This window comes from Periplaneta americana, chromosome 11 (genome assembly GCF_040183065.1).
Source record: "Periplaneta americana isolate PAMFEO1 chromosome 11, P.americana_PAMFEO1_priV1, whole genome shotgun sequence".
NCBI lineage: Eukaryota > Metazoa > Arthropoda > Insecta > Blattodea > Blattidae > Periplaneta > Periplaneta americana.
Genome location: NC_091127.1, coordinates 106,189,975 through 106,211,934, shown reverse-complemented (window position 1 = coordinate 106,211,934; position 21,960 = coordinate 106,189,975). Strand labels below are relative to the sequence as shown.

The window sequence follows — 21,960 nt, the reverse complement described above, 5'->3', positions numbered from 1 at the left end:
ATATATTTGATATGTGAACCTGGAATAAAACCTCTCCGAATCGGAATGAAGACGACGGTAAAGAAAACAGTTGCGAAGCGCCCGTCAGCTGGTAATCCGGCGACTCTATTAGACTGATTCTACAATCCAATAAAACATGGCTGTCAGCTACATGTAACCATTTCCTATGCATTGGAAGCAGACATATGCAGTAATATATTTGATTTGACATTTCCTTCGTCGACATTCAGCTGATTCTTCTCGTGCCGCTCCGCGATTTCCTCTCCTCCCCTTGTCGTCTCATTCATCTTGCATCCGATTCATTGATCCTAACCTCTCAGCCTTCTCAAGTCTCCCCCCAGGCGAGGAATTTATAGGGTGTATCAATTCTCTTTATCTGGTTTTATCTTCTCATTTACGCGTCGAGATTTTCTGCGATAACGCATTTCATCTACCAGCAACTTCTGCACTCGGGTAGTCGTTTTTGATGTTTCCGATATATTGGAATAAAAGAAATAAAACTGCTACTACAACTTTTTTTTCATTCACGTGATCAAGAACACACCTTAAATCTACTTCGTTTCTACTTTGTCGGTCTGATGCTTCTAAAGTCAAAAAGACGTCTTGAAGAGACAGCTTCAGTGTGAACCGAGATCTTCTTCGAAGAAACATGTCTTGGAACCTGATGAGGCATTGAGTCTATAGAGAATTCCAGGTTAAGAAAAAAGCACTGGTTTTATGTACCTTGCCTAGTACACTCTAGAATAGGCTGAGCAGACGTCCCCGATTTCCGGGAACAGTCCCCGGTTTTGAGTAGCTGTCCCCGGGGAGCAAATGTCCCCGTTTTGTCCCCGGAATTTAATTTTGTCCCCAGAAGCTTTGATTTTTTTCAATAAAATTTTACACATACATATTTCAGATCGTGATAGAACTGCTGCGATTCAAGCACATTTCTGAACGCTTCTCAGCATCAGACAGAAGAACCAGCGAGCACAGTATGAGATATTTGAGAAGAACAGAGCATCTTTGTCTTTGGTCATCTTAGCATTCGTGTTGCATGGAAGCGTTAGAACTGCCGCAGCGTCCATTTGTAAGTAGTTCAAAAATGAGAAATTTTGTGACAAACCAACAGGTGAAAAGTGGTATGATATTTTGCAACATTTCAGGAAGAAATTCATTGCGTTTGTAAATATTTTCAAAATAGTGTCATTCATCATGTGTCTTCCAGCCAGTAATTCATCAATTGGAAGACTTTTCTCAACAGTGAACTCAATCTGGACTGATAGAAGTCAGAAAAAAAAAGTTGAAACAGTTACAGCTTTGTGAAAAAAATAAACTTCCATTCCTCATTTGAAGAACTTAGTGTGAAGCTGTATAGGAATGAACAGATCCTTAAAAAGATACATTCTTCAGTCAAGTACTTGTAAAATGTGTGTGTTAGAGTTCAGTGTGTACAATAGGCCTATCATGTGGAAGACTTCCGTGCATGCATCAGTACTGAAATTGAATTCTTAGCAACTATAATTATCTATATACAGGAGTTACGTGTGTTTATGCATTTAATTCAAACCTTTGAGATACTCTATAAATTTAATGTGCAAAGTTCTATCGCTGTATCTACTGTTACATGTATTTTCTTTAACATTTCAATGGAGAGTGACTAGGTAAGCGTCTGTGGTTTTTCTTGAAATTGCCGGTGTCCCCTGCTGGAGCATAAAATATCTGGTCATCCTACTCTAGAAGCCCTGTGGTAAGTACGCGTTTCCATGACAACTGGTCATTTGATGGAATAGCCCCATTTACCCAATATATTTTTCTTAGCCTATGGGTAAAGAAGATCCATGAAAAATATACTGATTAGGAATGATGTGGATGCTTAATATTGGCAACGGGAGAACCCTGAGGAAAACTCCAATTACGAACTTATCTGCCAAAAATGTCACTATGGATTTTTAAATGAAAAATCCCAGGTCTAACCGCAACTCGAACCCAGACCGCCTGCGTAACAGGCTGAAGGTCTGACCACTCAACCACCGCAGGGTATCTGCATTTTAGCATAGAGACACAATAACAATATTAGCATTAGAATAATAGAAATATGCAATGAAACATAAGTTAATTGAAACAAGAATTAAAGGAAAAAAATAGAAATTGAGAAGTTAAGAAATACTGTACTTACAACTGGCTTTTAGAGAACCAGGAGGTTCATTGCCGCCCTCACATAAGCCCACCATTGGCTCCTATCCCGAGCGAGATTAATACAGTCCCCAAAATAATATTCCACTTTTCTCGAATCCATTTTAATATTATCTTCCCATCTAAGTCTCGGCATCCCCAAAGAGCTTTTTCCATCAGGTCTTCCACCTGAGACTCTCATACGAACTACATGTCCTACCTATCTCAAACATCTGGATTTAATGTTCCTATTTATGTTAGGTGAAGAAAACAATGCGTGCAGTTCTGCGTTGTATAACTTTCTCCATTCTCCTGTAACTTCATCCCTCTAACATTTTTCCTAAGCACGTTATTCTCGAAAACCCTTAACCTCTTTTCCTCTCTCAAAGTGAGAGTTAAAGTTTTACAACCATACAGAATAACCGGTAATGCAATTAACTGTTATATAAATTTTAATAACCGTGGTAGGAATATTCCATATTTATTCTGCGTTTAATTTCCTCTCTAGTGTCATTATTTATACTTGTTACTGTTGCTCCAATGTATTCCAATTTTTCCACCTTTTCAAGGGATAAATTTCCAATTTTTATATTTCCATTTCATACTTGTTCTGGTCACTAGAGACAATCATGCAGTATACTTCGTTTTTTAGGTATTTACTTCCAAACCTATCCCATTACTTGCTTCAAGTAAAATTCCCGCGTTTTCCCTAATAATTTGTGGATTTTCTTCTAACATATTCACGTCATCCGCATAAATAAGAAGCTGATGTAACCCGTTTAATTCCAAACTCTTTCTGGTTTCCTGGGCTTTCCTAATGGCATATTGTGGAACAAGGTTAAAAAGTAAAGGTAATAATGCATACCTATCCTTGCTTTAGCCCGCAATAAATTAGCAAAGAGTCAGACAGAAACTGGCCAACAGACTCTGCTATATGCTTCACTGAGACATATTTAATTAATCGAAATAGCTTCTTGGGAATAGCAAATTCAATAATAATATTATATAAAATTTCTCTCTTAACCGAGTCATAAGCGCTCTTGAAATCTGTGAATAACTGACGTACTGTGCCCTTATACTCCCATTTTTCTCCAATATCTGTCAAATATAAATAATCTCATCAATAGTCAATTTAATACGCCTGAAACCACATGTAATGTGTATGTATAGACCTATGTATTTTAGTCAATAAAGGTGATATTCCTCGGAAGTTACTACAGTTAGTTTTTTCCCCTTGTTAAAGACAGGTAGATTATGGACTCCTTCCATTATTTTGGTACAATTTCCTTTTCCAAAATAGAAAGTACAAGCTTATAAATTTCACTAGATAGTGCGTTTCCACTCACTTGTATTACCGTATTTACCCGCGTAACAGACGCACTTTTTTCCGATTTTTGTAACAAAAAACTAGGCTGCGTCTTTTATGCGAGGAAAACATTTTGGTGAAAAAAAAAAAACACGTATTAAAGGTGCGCCAGCTCGAATGCTGAATTAATCGACAGAATACGTAACGATATATGGGCCGGAACTAATTTATATCGATATATAAAAAGGTTTCCTTTAATAGCGAGAGCGATAATTTGAAAAGTATCCTATCTTGGAAAAAAAGAACAGTTATTTGTACCTATAAGTGGTTGCTCTTGCTGTCTTATAACTTTGTGTATTAAAATTCAATCCTATCTAATTTGTATAGCGAACATATATGTTAGGCTATATGACAGTTCCCTCTCATTCATTAAGATGCGTCTATTACTTGGGATTTTTTTTTTTAATTTTAACGTGAATAATTGGGGTGCGTCCATTATGCGGAGCGTCCATTACACGGGTAAATACGGCAATTCTGTTGGAATCAGTCCCATTTCGAGGCTTATATTGTGATTTTGTAACAATCTCTGTTATATAGTAATGAGTTGTTAGCCTTCGCCGAACTCCCAAACTGGAGGACCATCCTTTATCGGTTGTTGCGACTGCTTATTCAATATATCCGCAGCTACCCTCCATATCTGGATGCCGTCTCCTCTATCCGTAACCTGAGGATGTGCCATATCGTAGTGATAGAGACCCACAAATAGTGAGAGAAAAACAAATATACAGTCTGATCTGTTTGGGTATGGATAATATTAATTTATTATTTTAAAGCTATTATGAGAGTATGAAAAATTTCTTGCTGCTTATATTATGATTAAAATATGGGAGTTTCCATATAATGCCAATCAACAATGCATACCCTGATAGGACAAATGAAAATCGTAGATGAATAAAATGACTGCTACAAATCAACAGCGGGCGCAATGTGTTCTTTGGTATGCTAAATTTGAGAGTGTTAAAAGAGTCCAAAGGAAATTTCGACGTGAGTATGTTGTGCTTAATGTACCTAAATACGATTCCATAATGTTGTGGTATCGAACATTTGTAGAAATAGGTTCTGTGTTAAAAAAGAATGCAGGAGTTCGCAAGCGAAACCCAGTACGAGAGGCAGCTATCTCTTGGCTTGGCCCCCAAACTCCCAAGATCTAACCCCTCCTGACGTCTTCGTGTGGGGTTTTGTTAAAGACATTGTGTATTCACAGAAACTTAGGAACATTGCTGATCTGAGAGTAAAAATTACTCACGCTTTTCAACAAATCACCCCTCTTATGTTACAACGGACATGGGCTGAATTTGCATCACCGTTATGAGTTGTGAAGGATGCGCAATGAGGGTCATGTTGAGCTCTGAGGAATCTCCCAACTTTCAGTGTTGTATGCACAAAGCTTCAACAAACAAAGTTCAGTAGTAGGTAAATGTTTTACGGTGTTTTTATTTTATCCATACCCAAACGGATCACTCTGTATAAAAAGGTATAAAGGGAAGAAAAAAATAAATACATCACCGTTATGAGTTGTGCAGGGTGCGCAATGGGGGTCATGTTGAGCTCTGAGGAATCTCCCATCTTTCAGTGTTGTATGCACAAAGTTTCAACAAATAAAGTTCAGTAGTAAATGTTTTACGGTGTTTTTATTTTATCCACATCCAAACGGATTATCCTGTATAAAAAGGTACATATAAAGGGAAGAAAAAAATAAATACAGGAAGATATGACAAGAAAAAAGGAACAAAGAGATATGAGAAGACATAAGGGGAAAAAATTAATTAATAAAATTAAATATGAAAAATGTAGAAAAATTAAAAACAGAAGAGTGGAGAGAAAATAAGAAATTAAGCAACTAGGGAAGAAGAATAGGGAGGAAAGCAGAGGAGGACTAAAATAAGTAAAATAAAATTAAAAGAAAGGACATTGAGCAACAGAGAGAAAGAATAGAGAGAAAGGAAGAAAGATAAAAGTAGAGGAAGAAGGCAGAAATGAAGACAAGAAGGAAAAGAAGAGAGAAAGAAGATAAAAGGAAATTGGTACTTGGTCGATATCCGCGACTTTGTTACGGACGGTTTAATCATGTTGCCCCTTGCGCCTGCAGCCCGCTAAACGGCTGCGTATGAATGATTTGTGCGGGCGGGGTTGAGGTCAATAAAAGCGGTTGTGGCGGGGTTCACGGGGATGTTGAAGAACCGGATATGGCTCTCGAAGGTAACGCGCCGGGGCTGTCTCACGCATCCGCAATCAATCACCGGCCGAATCGACTCCACATTTCACAGGGACTTGAATCAACTCATGCTGTTTAAATGGAGTCATAACTACCAAGTAGTTCCATATTCTTGTCAGGCTTGTCCTCCGCCCCATTTGGACTCTTTCAACCTCACACTGAAAGCGCACACAGTGGGACTTCTGCGACGTGGTTTCGGCATGAAGGCGTATAAACACTGAATATCACTTTAACAACGAACAAATAACCTTTGCCTTAGGCATATTTGAGACCCTGACCTCGTTGCCTCCCATGCAGCGTCAATGACGCACTATAAAGGTCGAACGGATCGCACGGATCGGAAAAAAGACTATCTTCGCTGTAATTGTTATGTAACCGCGTTCACTACATCGTATCGCACGCATCGGCTCTCGGTAAATCTGTCCACGTATCTCGGATGAGCAACTTTTCCGATGCGTGCGATCATGGCCTTCTTTAATAAATCAATTTTAATTGCTCAACTGTTACTATTATGTTGTGGTATGTCCAGTATCGAGCCAAAATGGCAGACGGAAAACTTATTTCGCTTGTAGAAAACTGCGAAGAGTTATATAATTTGAGGCATTCCCATTATAGTAATCAAGTAGTTTCTTACATGTAGCCTATATTATGTAACCAATATCTCTTTCGTTTCTTCTTCAATTAAGAAGCATGAAACAATTACAAGACTTATTTGCTAACACTCATGATTATTAGACCTAACCTCAAAACTCCTCTGTTTTCAGCAATGTCAATATCGTACGTCATGTTTTAAACAGCTGATAGGGATTCTGATGAGACGATAAGATAGAACCGTTACAGTGAACGCACTGCACTTAAAATATCCGTTGCGTGTTATTCGTCCGAGGAGTGCGATACGATGTAGTGAACGCTTACCTTTACTGTTACATACAGTACGGCCGATGTTTTGAAATAGAAATTTCCCAGACAATATTTATTTCAATGAAACTTTTAAGCTGTATTTTATTGGTTTGGCCGGATTGCGTACTTCGCAGTGGAACCAGTGTCAAATAGGGTTGGGAATCACAACATATAATGCAATTGCTACTGAAAGACACTCTTAAACATTAATAAAATGCGAAATAACAGGAAAAAAATGTTTTCCATACTGCCATATCGTAGGCCTATGTGTATGAATACGGTTTTTCAATTGTTGATTTCTGTGTACAGACACGGAATTAAAATTTGGAGAGAGTCTTAATGATAGTCCACCTGTATGTAGGCAAAAATTTCGCACGACTGTCCACAAGTAGCATATACAGAGTGGATGGTAGTCTCTGCACCAAAATGAAACTAGTGCTAGATCATGAGCGATTTGAAAAATCTAATTTTTTTTCACTAACATTCACCGTTTTAGAAGAAATAGTTGAATTTGGAAACATGTAGGCTGCTGACTGCACTCCTTACCGTCTTCCCCCTCTGCTTACTCTGCTGCGTTGCAGGATTTATTTCAACGATTTTCGCTATTATTCAATTTAAATTAAACGGTTTAACTTGCAAAAAAAGATTCAAAATATTAACTGTTCAGATTATTTTTACATATCTGCTTGTATAGCAATCAGCCATTTCTCTCGAGCCGGTTACATCAGCGTCGCCAGTGTGCCGAAATTTTGTCCCGCAGGAGTTCATTTACATGCCAGTAAATCTACTGACGTGGGCCTGTCGCATTTAAACACATTTAATGCCATCGACCTGGGCCGGGAACCCGCAACCTCGAGTACAGAAGACAAGCGCTATACCGACTACGGTACCCAGATCGACTATATGTTATATATGAAGTGGCATTTACAATTTTGTAGTGTCAGATTTTTCTGGTTCCAAAGGCAGTTCATGAGAACTGGACACGTGATGAGTGGAAATTCTATAGATTTGGTAGCAACTTATCTAGGGGAGAACCTCTGCGCAAAGATTACATTCCAAAATTTCAACGAATATGCACATTTTCGGCTTCTATAATAACGATAAATAAATGTACGATTTTTATTAATTCCATATTTTTTCTTTGGAATTTTTATAGTAAACTTTATGTGCGTGCTCATCTAATAAACTGACTCGTAAATCTTGAAAGTGCACAAAACATCCATAGTACTTCGCAGGAAGGCGTAGAGAGATGGACAAGCAGACGAACAAACGAACCGCAAGGAGATATGTCAGAGTATGACTTTCGCTATCAATAGGGATACTTGTAACGGTATCATGGTCCCAGTAATCTGTGGAGTAACTTCGCGCATATGGGGGCGGAGTCTATCTGTGCTTGAGGGTATTGCGGGCAGCATCAGGTCGAGTCCGCTAAGGGGTAAGATGCTCGTGGTAGAAGGTAGAGTAGAGTTCAGACAGCAATCCTGCAAGTGATTGCTCGCTTCGTTCAAACAATGCCTCCCCCAGAACTGTCATTGGCCCTAGCCCTCCCACATAAATCTATTACTAGAAAAAATTAAAAATAAATTTCTAAAATGGTTATATTATAGACTTTATAATAATTATCCTACTTATGAGAGTTATGCTACACTGCTTCAACATTTTCATTTCACTAGTTTGAAAATTAGACGAAATTGTCAATCTTTAAACTTTCTTTATAAAATTATTAATAATAGGCCTAAGTTGGACTGTGTTGGTTTATTTTATTATAGGCTATAATATTATATACACCTAAGCTTAATACAAAATTTCGAAATTTATTTTTCATACCAAGGGCAAATACTGAATCGCACAAAAATTCCCCAGTTTTCCAAATGTTACAATTATAGGCTACAATAAATTACATCCTCATCCGAATGTAGATATTTTCAATATGGATTTCTCTAAATACAGAATTATTTGTTATCATATTTACAGAATATTGTTAGTTAATTTGAAGCTTACTTTCACGCCTTATTTTCAATTTCTCTTTTTTCCCCTCTTTCTGTTTCCATTTTGTTTCAGTTTTTAATAAGAGTATGTTTTCTTTTCCTTGTTTATGTTTTATAAATTACTTTGTCAGTCTTGAACATTGTAATTGGGCTTTATCTGTTATGATAAATAAATAAATAAATAAATAAATAAATAAATAAATAAATAAATAAATAAATAAATAAATAAATAAATAAACAAATAAATAAATACCACTTGCGCAGATATCTTATTTCGTCTTTCTACTCCACATATTCTGGGACGGACATGGAAGCAGTAGTACTGTGTCAGCTGGGGATCTAGTCCTCGCGCGCTTATGTTCCAAATTCTATAGACTACACTTGACTAATACAAGGTCCTTAATTTACAGAACGTTTCACAATCCAGGTAGGTACTGATTGAAGAATTCATTTTGGTGAGTGAAATTAATATTTTTAATTACATCATTAATTGTTATTAATTCCAAGGAAATTATTCCAAATGACGACAATAATCCCACTTAAGAAATTGATCCTTTGCCATTGGAAAGGAATGTGTAATTAAGAGTATGAATAGTGCCTGACCCACAATTGATTGGAGCTCTGGTGATGTTCTTTCGTGACATTAATTTAAAATTCTCTTAAAAGACATAGGTCTAATAGATAAAACCTGACTCGAGTAAATATTAAAAAAGAATTAATGTCAATATTTTGTATCGAAGAAGTAATGCAAATGTTTGCTTTTGTGACAAGGAGAAAGGATCGACCTTCGGCTTAAGTCGACATCTATCCAATTCGGACGTGAAGAAGCTGATAATCGTGTACGGGTATCGCGGAAGGAGGACGTGGAAACAGAAAGCACACTGAATCTCACATGAGCACATTTTGTTTGCCCTTTGAAGTTGAAGGATGAAAGAGGCAACACTCAAATAAAGAGAATGCTTCCTTGGGAAGATACTTTGTAAATGTTCCTATCTTCACAGATTCACAATACAACACAACGGTTCCATGTTCTGTCCCAGTGTTACAATAACACAGAATACCTATAAAATAACATTAAACCATCCTTAACACAGTCCAATAATTGCAATTTTTAAACTTCTGTTGAACCGATTAACATCCTGAAATTAAAATAGAGATAAATAGAAAAAATGAGTTTCACGTAATTCAGTCCTTTTATCTTGGTGTGAATTATATTACTATTTAGAGTTATTTCCTTGGACTACAATTAAAAGAACACCCGTATATCATGTTACACCAAAACAAAAACGCACAATAAACCAATTCAATTAAATCAGTTGTCAAAGAGTTTAAATTAAAACACGTAGTCAACACTGTGGTTCAGGAGATGATTAGTTTACGTACAGTGAATATGTAACATGGGGTCCACTGGTTTTAATTCACTTTTAAAGAAAGTAAATTATACAGAGTGTAAGGGGTATAAGTGCCGTCCTTTCACAGTGATCGGAGACGGTATACAGGATCAAAAAATGCCCATACAACATAGGGTCAAAACTTGATAGTTTTCCCAGAAACAAATATTTCTTCCCTTATTTTATTTGCGTTCTAACTGCTCATATCGTTACTAAAATTACGAAAACATTTACATCAGTATGTACAGTATATCTAGCAAAGCGTTAATATTAGTTTAAATAAATATTTGTGTGTTCTATTACGTTTTCGTGAACTTAAATAAAAATGCATGCTTAAATTTGTTAGTATTCTGGCTTGAAAGACATGGCAACGAGTTCAACAGGCAGTACTCTGCACAGACGTAAGTACGAGTCAGCTGAGTTCAAGCTCCCTGTCCATAGGTATAATGCCGAGCGATAACAGTTCAGTACAGGGTATTCGATGAACAACTTACAATGTCATTCATAGTTTAGGAATAACATATGTTATTAATTTATGGAGAAAGTAAGTCGTCATAATTCAAGTGAGGCAAGAAAGATGTATCGTCAACATTTTCCTCAAAGAAGTTTACCTAATCGGCGAACTTTTGTAGCACTTTCTCAACGATTATTAGAAACTAGAAGTCTCTTACCCCGTTTCGAAAATCAAACAACCAGAAATTTGTTTAAAATGATACTGCTTTACGGAAGCGGGAGAGATTAAAATGTTGTATTAGAAAAAAGTTCGTGTCATTTTGTGCAGAAAACCATTATTGTTTATTTGTTAGACATAATTAAAATGGAGCAATATTGTTACATAAAATGTAAATTTATCATAATGTTCTCTTAATGAGATTGAAAGTTTGTATTTGCTGCTCGTTTTATGTAAACAACAGTATTTCCATGGTCCACTCCTGCATTAGAACAGAGCATCTGTTTTGTACTGGTATGTCTGTACCAGCTTGACCTGTACTGTGTACTTCTAAACCCCCTCCTCCCCGCTTGAGCTGTAGGCCTACTGTATACTTCTAAACCCCTTCCTCACAATCCAGCAACGTTGCAAAACGTCTAATATTGTAAACTTTAATAATTAGTTAAATATTGTAATTAGAAAATAATTGTAAGGACATGAATAATCATCAGTTAAAATAATGGCACTTATACCCCTTACATCCTGTACAATTTACCTCGATCTATCGCATACCGTGAGATCTGAATCCTCGAACATCAGGTACTTTGCCACAAGATAGTGGCACACTTCAAGTGTGACTAGATTATTATGTAGAACACGGATGTCGAACAGCGCTCTCAAACTGTGAAACGATTAATACTGTTTCCTACCGTAGCTGAGCTGAAACGACAGTCAGTGGGCTCGCTGTAGCAGTGCTCTGTACGCAGTGTGTTTATCAACTCTGGCGGCTGGTATGGCTATGGAAAGACGATTAAATAGTAAGTGGACAGATAAATATTTATTTATCCACCTACTATTTAATCGTCGTTTCATTGCACATTGCTTAATATGTAGAAAAGAACTTGGATACTTTAGCCATCATAATATTAAAAGGCATTTTAATTCTACACGTCATGCTGAAGCTTATGGAGCAGAAAAGTTATCCGGTTTCACTCGTAAAAAGGCTGTAGAAGAATTAAAATCAAGACTGAATTCAGAAAACTTTCCATCATCATCGGTGTTAGTAGAATAAGCTTGGTTCGTGCTAGCTACAAAATTTGTGAACTCGAGGAGGAGATATTTTTGAATCTGTAACAAAAACTATGAAAAAATTTCAAGTCACGCTAAAAGTAATTAATTTTTAATTTTATACATCAAAACAGTTTACGTTTCTGAACTTGAAGTTGCACTGCTACAACACATACACACAAAGTTGATATTTTAAACATGATATTAAGAACATTATTATTATGATTTGTTTCCGTCACTAACGAACAACATTCATGGAATGACCAAGTAGATAAAACTCCGTTGTTGTTGTTATTATTATTATTATTATTATTATTATTATAATTATTATTATTATTATTATTATTATTATTATCATTATCATCATCATTATCATCATAATTCATCCTCATGTAGGCTACATTCTTTGTTTATCAGAGTTCATCAAGTGCAAATCAAAACTGAGTTCCTAATCAATTGATAAGATGTATAAAAGTTATCAAAGTACCAGCCGCCGCAGTTTCGCTTTTGTTTACGATCATTCGGCCGGACTGCCTGCTACCTGTGTTTAACCGTTGCACGGTAAGGGAGGGTTGAAGGCTCTGCAGTTCACAGCTCGAGAGCGCGGTTCGACATCCCTGATGTAGAAGGAAATAAATGCAATCGTAATGTCCAACGAAACAGCTTATATCACGATATTTTAAGACCAAAATTCCATCGTTTACTTTGACGTCATACGTTCTCCTTTGTGTTACCGTACTTCACAAATTAATAATACTCAGACCACCGGCACGGCGTAGCTAATGCAGTAGACGCGTGCGCCTGCTGATCCGGAGAAGCGCTCGGACGTGGATTCGGCTGATTATCTGGATGGGTTTTTTTTTTTTTTTTACTTTTAATTGGTTTATTTTACGACGCTTTATCAACGGCGACAGTGATATGAAGGTGATATGGGTCCAGGGTCCAGGGCCGAAAGTTACTTGTATACATCAAAAGTCTTATTAATGAAATATCTTACTAGTCAGCAATGTATGCACTACCTCACAATCTCCTGGCTTTGTTACCTCATAAGTGATACCGTGTTAGTGTCCCTTATGAGGTTCCAACCTATCTTCGGACAGTTGACTAACAGCAACATTGCTCAATAATGGAATTTTAAGTACTTTATGTTAAATAAAATTATCATTTTTAGTAAATAGCACGTAACTAATCTTTAAAAAAATTCGTCATAACTAACTTATTTAGATTTTCCTTAGCTGTTGTAACAACGTCTTTGTTACCGAATCATATTTCAGCAAAGGCATTGGCATTACGTTATGAACTTGATTATGGTGCATAATCTGACTTTCTCTCTAGTTTCTAAGATTCTTTTGAGCATAAGTTTGCGTCATTTACAGACTGCTACAATAACAATTGTTGCAGGCCAAATAATATAGGCCTAAATATTTAACACGTTATGTTATCATTTTATAAAAATTTATGTTATCAGATTAATCTGCAATGACGCTCCAGTGTAACAAATTATTACCACAAATGAAGGGTTCAGAGCCATAGTGGGCCAAGCGCCATATATTAAAAATGGAGAAAGCAAGGGTTCAGGTTAAGTGAATACAAGAATTTAATGAAGATTCACATATAATTTAGTTTTAATGTGCATACTTCATATTACTTGCTACATGTTTCATTGAATTATGGTATTCACTTCATTTCAACCCTTGTTTTGTAAGTTTTTAATATATGGCTCTTGGCCCTCTATGGCTCTAAACCCTTCAAATATCCATTGAACAAAGTAAAATAATTGTAGTTACAGTGTTATTTAGAATCCATATTATAATTGAAGGGCTCACAACCAGAGTGGACCAAGTCCACTAGTGATCAGTTTGTGGATTAATACAATCTCGGATGACGGAAACTTAGATTTATTCATTGCCATAACAAAGTCCATAACTCATTTGTTACTCCACAGAGGGCAGCATTTCCTATGGAAGGTGAAGGTTGCTAAGCGTGAGCCAGGAACTTTAAGACTCAATATCTCAGAACTATTCCAGATGGACTTGGTCCACTCTGGTTGTGAACCCTTCAATTAAGCATACTAATGTTGTCTTTCATAAATAGGACATAGAGAAATGTGTGCCTAATTATTACATCCCTTCGTAGCTTATGATACATAATGAATTATAATAACTTTATGGTATAGGGGGACAAAAAATATTTCCTTCATTATACACTGAAAACGCCTTCCATGATAATTTCCTTGTCCAGGAACCGGAACTTCTATGAGGTCATTCGACGAGCTCGTAAAAATGTCTACGTACGGGCAATCGCCGATGGAGACTGTAAACTAATTTGTTAGCGACCTTTTGTTACGGCAATGGTTGATTACTTTACTGCGCAATTTTCTTCTTTCAAGCGGAAAACGCTTATTACTTCCTCTTTAAACCAGTTTTCAAACAGTAAGGATTCTTCTTCTGAATGTAATGGCGTGGACCGAGAACACGAGGTAATCACTAAATGATGAAGGGGTGAAGAAGAAGCCATGTACATGTTTTGATATATCGCGAAGGTAAATATAAATGATTACAAACAGAATAAGTGGGGATAGTAGTGAAATAAATGCTGGAGGGTAACAAAAATTAAGAACAAACCTGAAATTTAAAGTTAAGAATACGGTACCTATAGTGTAATAGTAGAAATAGCAATATAACATGATATGTTTTAATAAGAATGTTGCATTTTAAATTGTATATGAAAAAAGAATAGGATGGAATACAAATTTAAAGTATACCGTGTCCCGCTTAGAGGGATCGATAAATAAGTGATAATTTCAAGTGAAAATAATGGTTTTATAACATCACTTTTTAGATAACTTGATGTAAAAACTCTCCGAGTTTCGGAGAATAGTAAATGCAACTCGATTTGTGCACCTTGAGTTGCCCTGCAGACATCTAAACGGTATTCAACCTCCCGCCAATTGTTCTGTGGCATTTTTGGAGTCACAGCATTTGTGATGCGTTGTCTCAGTTCCTCCAAAGTGTTAGCTCTGCCTCTTTGGTACATAACATCCTTCATAAAGCCTCAGAAAAAATCCAATGAGATAAGATCGGTTGACCTGGTTGACCAGGCAATGGGTCCTCATCTTCAGATCCACCTATCCACGTACGACGAACACGGCTTTGTACTCGCTTAACATATTTTTCTTCTGCTAGCTACAGCACACACTGAACTTTCTATTGTGGTGTCCACATGTTGACCATGGCGTGTTCTCCTAAAAATGGTGCCAGGATTGTTTTAGCAACAAACAAAGGAAAGTTACTCATGCAGCTGTTTTCAGACTTTGTTGGGTAAACTTGGACAGTTTCTCTATCTTGTCAGATATAAATCTTAACTATATCTTTATCTGATTTTAAGTGGTGATCATTTATTTCTCGATCCCTTTAAGCGGGACACGGTGTACAATTGTAAGAAAACAAAATGAGAAACAAGAAAGGAACAGAAAAGAAGATAATAAAAGAAAAATCGAGTGTAGAAAAACAGAAAGCATTTGAACAAAGATATGGTCAAAAAACAAAATATAAAAGCTAGACTCAAAGAAATAACCTAAGGTTCGACCATTGCGTCCAGCGTCCCGAAATAATTTGCACACTCATCAAAATGTCCCGATTTCATGGCATATTAGACCTTTACAGTTGATTTTCGTTCCTATAATATTGCTGGATTTGGAAGATATTTCCGCACAGTTTCATAAAGACATGTTCCAATATGTGATGAAATAGAGAAATGACTCTAGTTCGCATGTTCAAGGCAGAAATTTAATTCTCGTTGATGTGTCAACAGAGTGACGGGTGCAATGATCATAATATACAAAGGGAAGGCTTGATCATAGCCCACAGGATAATTTCTGAATCATCTATCCACTGTGCTCAGCTTATTCACTTTTACTTTAGTTTGGCGCCATTCAGTATTATGTCCACTTTTTTCCATTTGATGCCTCAGTCATTGGTTTCGGCAGAAAAATGGAGAAAAAAATTATACGACTACATTTACGATAGATATAGATATCAACAACAAAGACTTGTACATAGACCTATACCGTAGCCCCTCAAGTGAGATAAGATCTGTATATTGACGATCTAGTTATGCAGAGGGTAGATGAAACACAGTCTGGGATTGCAATAAAATTAAAAACACCTTCAAACACTTTTCTATATGCTGATAATCAAATAGTTATTTAAGAAACAGAAGATAATTTACAAAGAGCAGTATATAGATTGAACCAAAATGTAATGTTTTACAGTTTAAATAAATATAAAAAACAAAGATAATGTCTTTTAAATGTAAGAATCCTGTTAGATCGAAGATACTAATAAATGGAAAAATATTGGAACAAGTATCTCACTTCAATTATTTATCTAGGACGTGACATTAGTTTTAAGTTTGACAAAGACATTGAGATGAAAGTTAATAGATTTCAAACCATTTGTGGAACAATTAGAAGAACTTTAAGAAGGAAAACTAGAAGAGAAACACAAGTTAAATTTTATAGGGATATGGCTGCGCCTACTCTTATATATGGTTTCGAATTGTGAACACTAACAAAAAGAGAAAGATCACGTATACAGTCTGCAGAGACGAAATTTATGAATATGTAAGAGGATGTACTAAAACTGATAAAATAAATGAAACAATAAGATCAGATTTGTTTAATGGCTTGTTTTCGTTCTATTGCTAGTATAATTCATTATGTGGATACCACCACCACCACCACCACCACCACCACTACCACTACTACTACTGCTGCTGCTGCTGCTACTGCTACTGCTACTACTACTGCTGCTGCTGCTGCTGCTGCTACTGCTACTACTACTACTACTACTACTACTACTATTATTATTATTATTATTATTATTAACAAGATACCCCATTAAATTCAGATCTCCCACGTAGGTTGACTTAATTTCTTATCGTGTAGCGTTATTTCTAATTTATCCTTTAATTAAAGTATAAATTATTAGTTGTCTGAATGCCCTAATGGAATGTTCTTGAACCATCAGTTTCACATCACCGTGTTTGGATTTAGCAAATCAGTTGATACAGTTATTTCAGCTAGAGTATCATCATCCCTGTGAACACGAAACTATACACGTACATATATACAGGCGGAACCGTAAGTAATGTAATTAATTTCAAGGGTTTATTCTTTGAGATATTTCAAACAAAAAAGTTTAACAAAATGTTGCTAGTTTTTGCTTCCTTTTCGAGTTAAAAACTGTTTTATACAAAACACTTCATAGAATATTTTGGGAAAGACATTGATTTAATCCCCAATATGGTCAGGGAAATAAATAACTGAAACAAAATAAGCAAATGAAGAGCAGAACACATGCCAAGAAAAACGAAAAAAAAAAAAAAAAAAAAAAAAAAATTGGCACAAATGCAAAATTTAAACAAAGACAAGAACAAAGCCCAGTTATGAACAACACATACACATACAAACAACATAAGAAAATCAAACGAAAACATAGATAAAAACAACACAACAAAATTAAATGAAGATATCAACAAAAATAAATGCAATTGAAGCGTTCAAAGCTAAAGTGGATCAAGTCCATGAGACGTAGTTTTGAGATAATAGAACTTAAAGTTAATATGCTCTAGTGGATTATCTAACTTGAATGCAATAATTTTATTGTTCCATTCTCACATTCTAGTAGATTTATAAAATATAAACAATTATGATGTTAATTGATACAACGCTTTGGTGACTTGATTCACTATGGCTCAGAACATCGTGAACAAATAATCTTAGCCAAAAGTGATTGGTCTCACCTACCGGCGGATTCTTGGAATTAAGACTTGATCCATTACTGCTCGGAAAGGATCCAACGTCAGATAATCAGAAAATGAACTGACCTCAATTTATGAAAATTTGTGACTTGATCCACTTTAGCGCTGAACGTCTCAATTAATAAATCGAGAATAATATAAACGACAATGGCGAAACTAAGCACAAACGCGATCGTACAAAATAAACAATAACAATTTTTAATTAATAGTAAATACAAGTGAAGGATGTAATTATATAGCAATGAAATTGATTACGTAACACATTGAAAGCAGATAATTAAAATTTAGAATCCAAAATATCTTTAAGACGCTACAAAACCACTTAAGAAAATTTTATTTTACATATATGGAAGAGCGAGGATGCGATAGTGTAAGGGGCAGAATACTGCTTTGGAGAAGTCCAGATCGCCATGGGAACAGGGCCAGTGACAGCCATATTTCAAGTCCGGATATCTTATCGCCTTTTATGTTCAGCTGAACACGTGGGGAAGAGAAGGAGCAGCTTTCAGTGATTTCACTTCACTTGGATGTCACCATTGCAATCTAGCCCGTTGTAGAAATTATGTGGGCGTAATATAAATCACAAGTGTTGATTAAGATCAATACGTTGAAACAGTTTTCAGTTTATTACGTAACGGAGACATTCTAGCTACCATTGAAGTTAATACTTAAAGTATTTCAGCTGTACCGCATTAGCTACGTACATACGTTTCATACGGGTCATGAAATTGACTTACCTGTAAATGTATGCATGTGTATACAGGATGGAAGGTAACCTTTTACAATCCTTCACACACATAACAGATCATGTCATTTGAGAACGCTTCGTCAATTTTTTTTTTTCATACGACCAATAGTTTTTGTAATATTTCGAGAAAACGAATGTTGCAATGTTGCAACGTTGTAGACAGTAGTAGGCCCTAGTGTTTACTTCGCGAGATCATTGCATCCCACTATAGTGAATGCAACTCCAATCATCTACTTGGCATAGGTTTTTGAAAGGATGTACACACATACCGTTTTTTAAACAAAAACATCTGTTGAGAACGCAGTCAAATCAAAATTTATGTAATCGTAACATGTTAATTACATTAACTATGTTATTCGTTATCTATGATGAAACGTTCGTTATTGTATCGTTTGAGCACTAAATTTAGTACGAACAAACTTGTAGTTTCCCTTATATTTTAAGGAAATTTCATCAATAATACAGTAGAATGAAAAATTATGCATAAAAGAAAATTAATCCTTTAAATACAGTATTATTTTACATTGAGGATCACACAGTTGGCGTCACTCCACCTCAATTACAATACAATGTTTGAAAGAAATAAACAGCTTTGAAACTAAATGAAAATGATACTCATTAATGTGAGGTACACTGTTAAATTTTGTGCATCATTATCTACAGTGTCTTTTAAAGGTATTGTTCAAAGTGTCCACCAGTTGCGTGTCTACAACTTTCACACTCCTGATCCAGTTATCTGTCACAGTATAAGCGAGCAGCTGCAGCGGCATTGTGACCAGTTTCGCCATAAATTAATAACATGTCCAGATACTCACGATTAGAAAACTGTGGCATCTCGTTGCGTTTCAACTGCTTCGAACTGCACGTAGCCTGCAACTAATGACGAAGTGAATGTAAGCGTATCGTCCACTCCGTACATCTAACTCGGCCACAAGGTTTGCGTACGTAAGAAATAGAGTTGTCTGCGTGTTACAGCCCTGTTCCCATGCAATATGTACACGACTATTAACGCGATTTATTCGAGATCTGTGTTATTTCCTATGCAAATACGACTGTAACATGGCCATACATAGCTTACTCTATCATCCTATAAGAAATAAAAATGCAATTTTGAGCAATTTAATGAAAAACTTGATCATAATTTCAAGTTACAAAAGACTTTTTTTTTTTTTTTTTTTTTTTTTTTTTTTTTTTTTTTTTTTTTTGAAAACCGCCTTTCTGGGAACAAAATGTTATCGGTATTAGACTTTCTTGTTTGTCATAATTCGAGATATCATCCCAGAAGGATTGTAAAAGGTTACCTTCCACTCTGTGTATATAAAAAAAGTAAACTACCTATAACTTCTCGGTAATCTGTTAGGAACTTTCTTCTATTATTCGAACACAAACTCGACTACTAATTCGAGCTTTGTGACGAATTTTGTAAAACTATACAGTTCATTCGCTGCATGTTCTCCTAACCGTCTCTTTCGACATGTGGCACGGTATAATATGAAAACGCTGCCATCAACTTTCCTCATCTCATGTGTCTGATCACTGTTCGAAGGCTGAAGAAGGTTTCTGCTCATTAAACTTCATAGAATGACAGACATCAGCAGTGAGAAACTGAACTACAGCCCGGTGATACGTTTTGGACGGACTTTTATTCATAAATGATCTCACAAATAGTTCTCGCGAATTTGTTCTTATGATAAGAAGAGAACTTACAAAACATCTATAGGCGAACTCTTACCTTAAAACATGTCTGCTGACCTCCACTCCCCCCATCATACGCAGAGTTTGCGTGCAGAATCAATAATCGCCAATCGGAGTCATAGTGTGACCTGAAATCCGAGTTGTCATTTGTACTGTAGGCCGGCCTGAGCCATTAACACGTGCTTTTTAAGGAGTGGTAAAATAAGGAGCCGGTACTGCTGGTGGGAGACCCAGTGCATGCACACGTGAATTATTTTTACATCTGACTGACTTATAATTCAAGCTACTTCGAACAAGATAATATTGGTTCAAAAGCATTACAGATTTCTTTTCATGCTCATGTATCAGTCTACATCACTGCATTCACCACTATTATTCGCTGAGGGACTTGAATAAGATGTGCGAATTACATAAAGGCTTCTGGCAAAACATGACAGGATTTATCTCCCAAAAGAAGTGAATGAAATAATAGTAAAATCAAGTTCCTCCTGAAAGTTATCTGTTAATATGGTGGACACTGACCTTATAATGAACTTCAAATATTGATGGCCTCATCTGCATAAGAAGATAGTTAATTCTTGAGAAACTGAACATCTTCCAAGAGACGAGCGTACTTCATTTTAAACTTTCAGATATTTTAAGAATATGAAAGAGTTCCCTGGAACTGTAACAATAGCACCGTTTATTGGGACCATTTTTGACCATACATTCATTTTTCGAGGCACTGGTAAACGGAATGTTACTTTGCCATAAACTAGGGCTTACAGTGATGAACTGAAACTAAATCTTGCAGTAGGCCTATATTCTTGGAGCACAAAAATCATTTTGTACTGATATTTTGGAAAATAATTAATAAAAGTAGTGTGTTTTTTTATGGATTCTTAACAAGTTGTTTTTTACAGTGATGAGTTGCTAGCCCTTCGCCCAACACCCAAGTTGGAGGACCACCCCTTATCGGCTGTCCACGACTGCTTATTCAATATATCCGCAGCTACCCTCCATATCTGGAGGCCGACTCCTCTACAGCAGAATGGAGAAAGTTACACAACGTAGAACTGCATACATTGTATTCTTCATCTGACATAATTAGGAACATTAAATCCCGACGTTTGAGATGGGCAGGGCATGTAACACGTATGGGCGAATCCAGAAATGCATATATGTACAGTGTTAGTTGAGAGACCGAGACGTAGATGGAAGGATAATATTAAAATGGATTTGAGAAAGTTGGGATATGATGATAGAGACTGGATTAATCTTGCACAGGATAGGGACCGATTGCGGGCTTATGTGAGGGCGGCAATGAACCTGCGGGTTCCTTAAAAGCCATTTGTAAGTAAGTAAGTGTGTTTTTTGCGTTGAGCGCTTCTATAAAACTAAACTATATTGAATTAACTTCATGCACAATTTTTTTCTATATATACAAATGAAAACATTCATGTCAAATATGTAATAATCTCAAATAATTTTGTTTAGTAATTGACAGTTACAATGTAAAAAAATATATCTTATGTAACAGTTCTTTTATTTAGTTATTATTTATAATCTGAAATGTAATTAAACTACAATATAAGATAAACATTTTGTCTGATATTTTGTGTTAAGTTTAGAAACAACGTAACTCCTGAACTTTTGGGCTTAAATTTAATACATTATATATTATATTTTGTATTTGCATTATATGTTAAATAATATGTTTAACATTTCCTTTAAATATGAAAAAATTCCACTGAAGTAGCTACCTGCATATTTTCATAAATTAGTTTTTTGTCATTTGTGAAAAATTTATGTTTGTGGAGTTACGTTGTTTCTAAAATTACCCATTCAAATATCTTTCACCTTGTCTTCTGCTGAGCGAACTGATAAATGACTTCTGACAAGTCTATTTTCTCCAGAACTATACCGACCGCGACCTACAATTTGCTGCTTCAGGCTGCAGCCTACCTATTCTTCTGCCTGCGAT

General features: G+C 35.9%; 1 long non-coding RNA gene across 1 annotated transcript in view; it reads left to right on the top strand.

Moving 5' to 3' along the window:
* Nucleotides 1-21,404, top strand: part of LOC138708625 (uncharacterized) — a 561,165-nt gene extending 539,761 nt beyond the window's left edge. Inside the window, exon 3 of the long non-coding RNA XR_011334730.1 lies at nt 20,900-21,404. This is a non-coding gene — a long non-coding RNA (uncharacterized lncRNA). The remainder of the gene's footprint in view (nt 1-20,899) is intronic.
* Nucleotides 21,405-21,960: the final 556 nt, after the last annotated feature.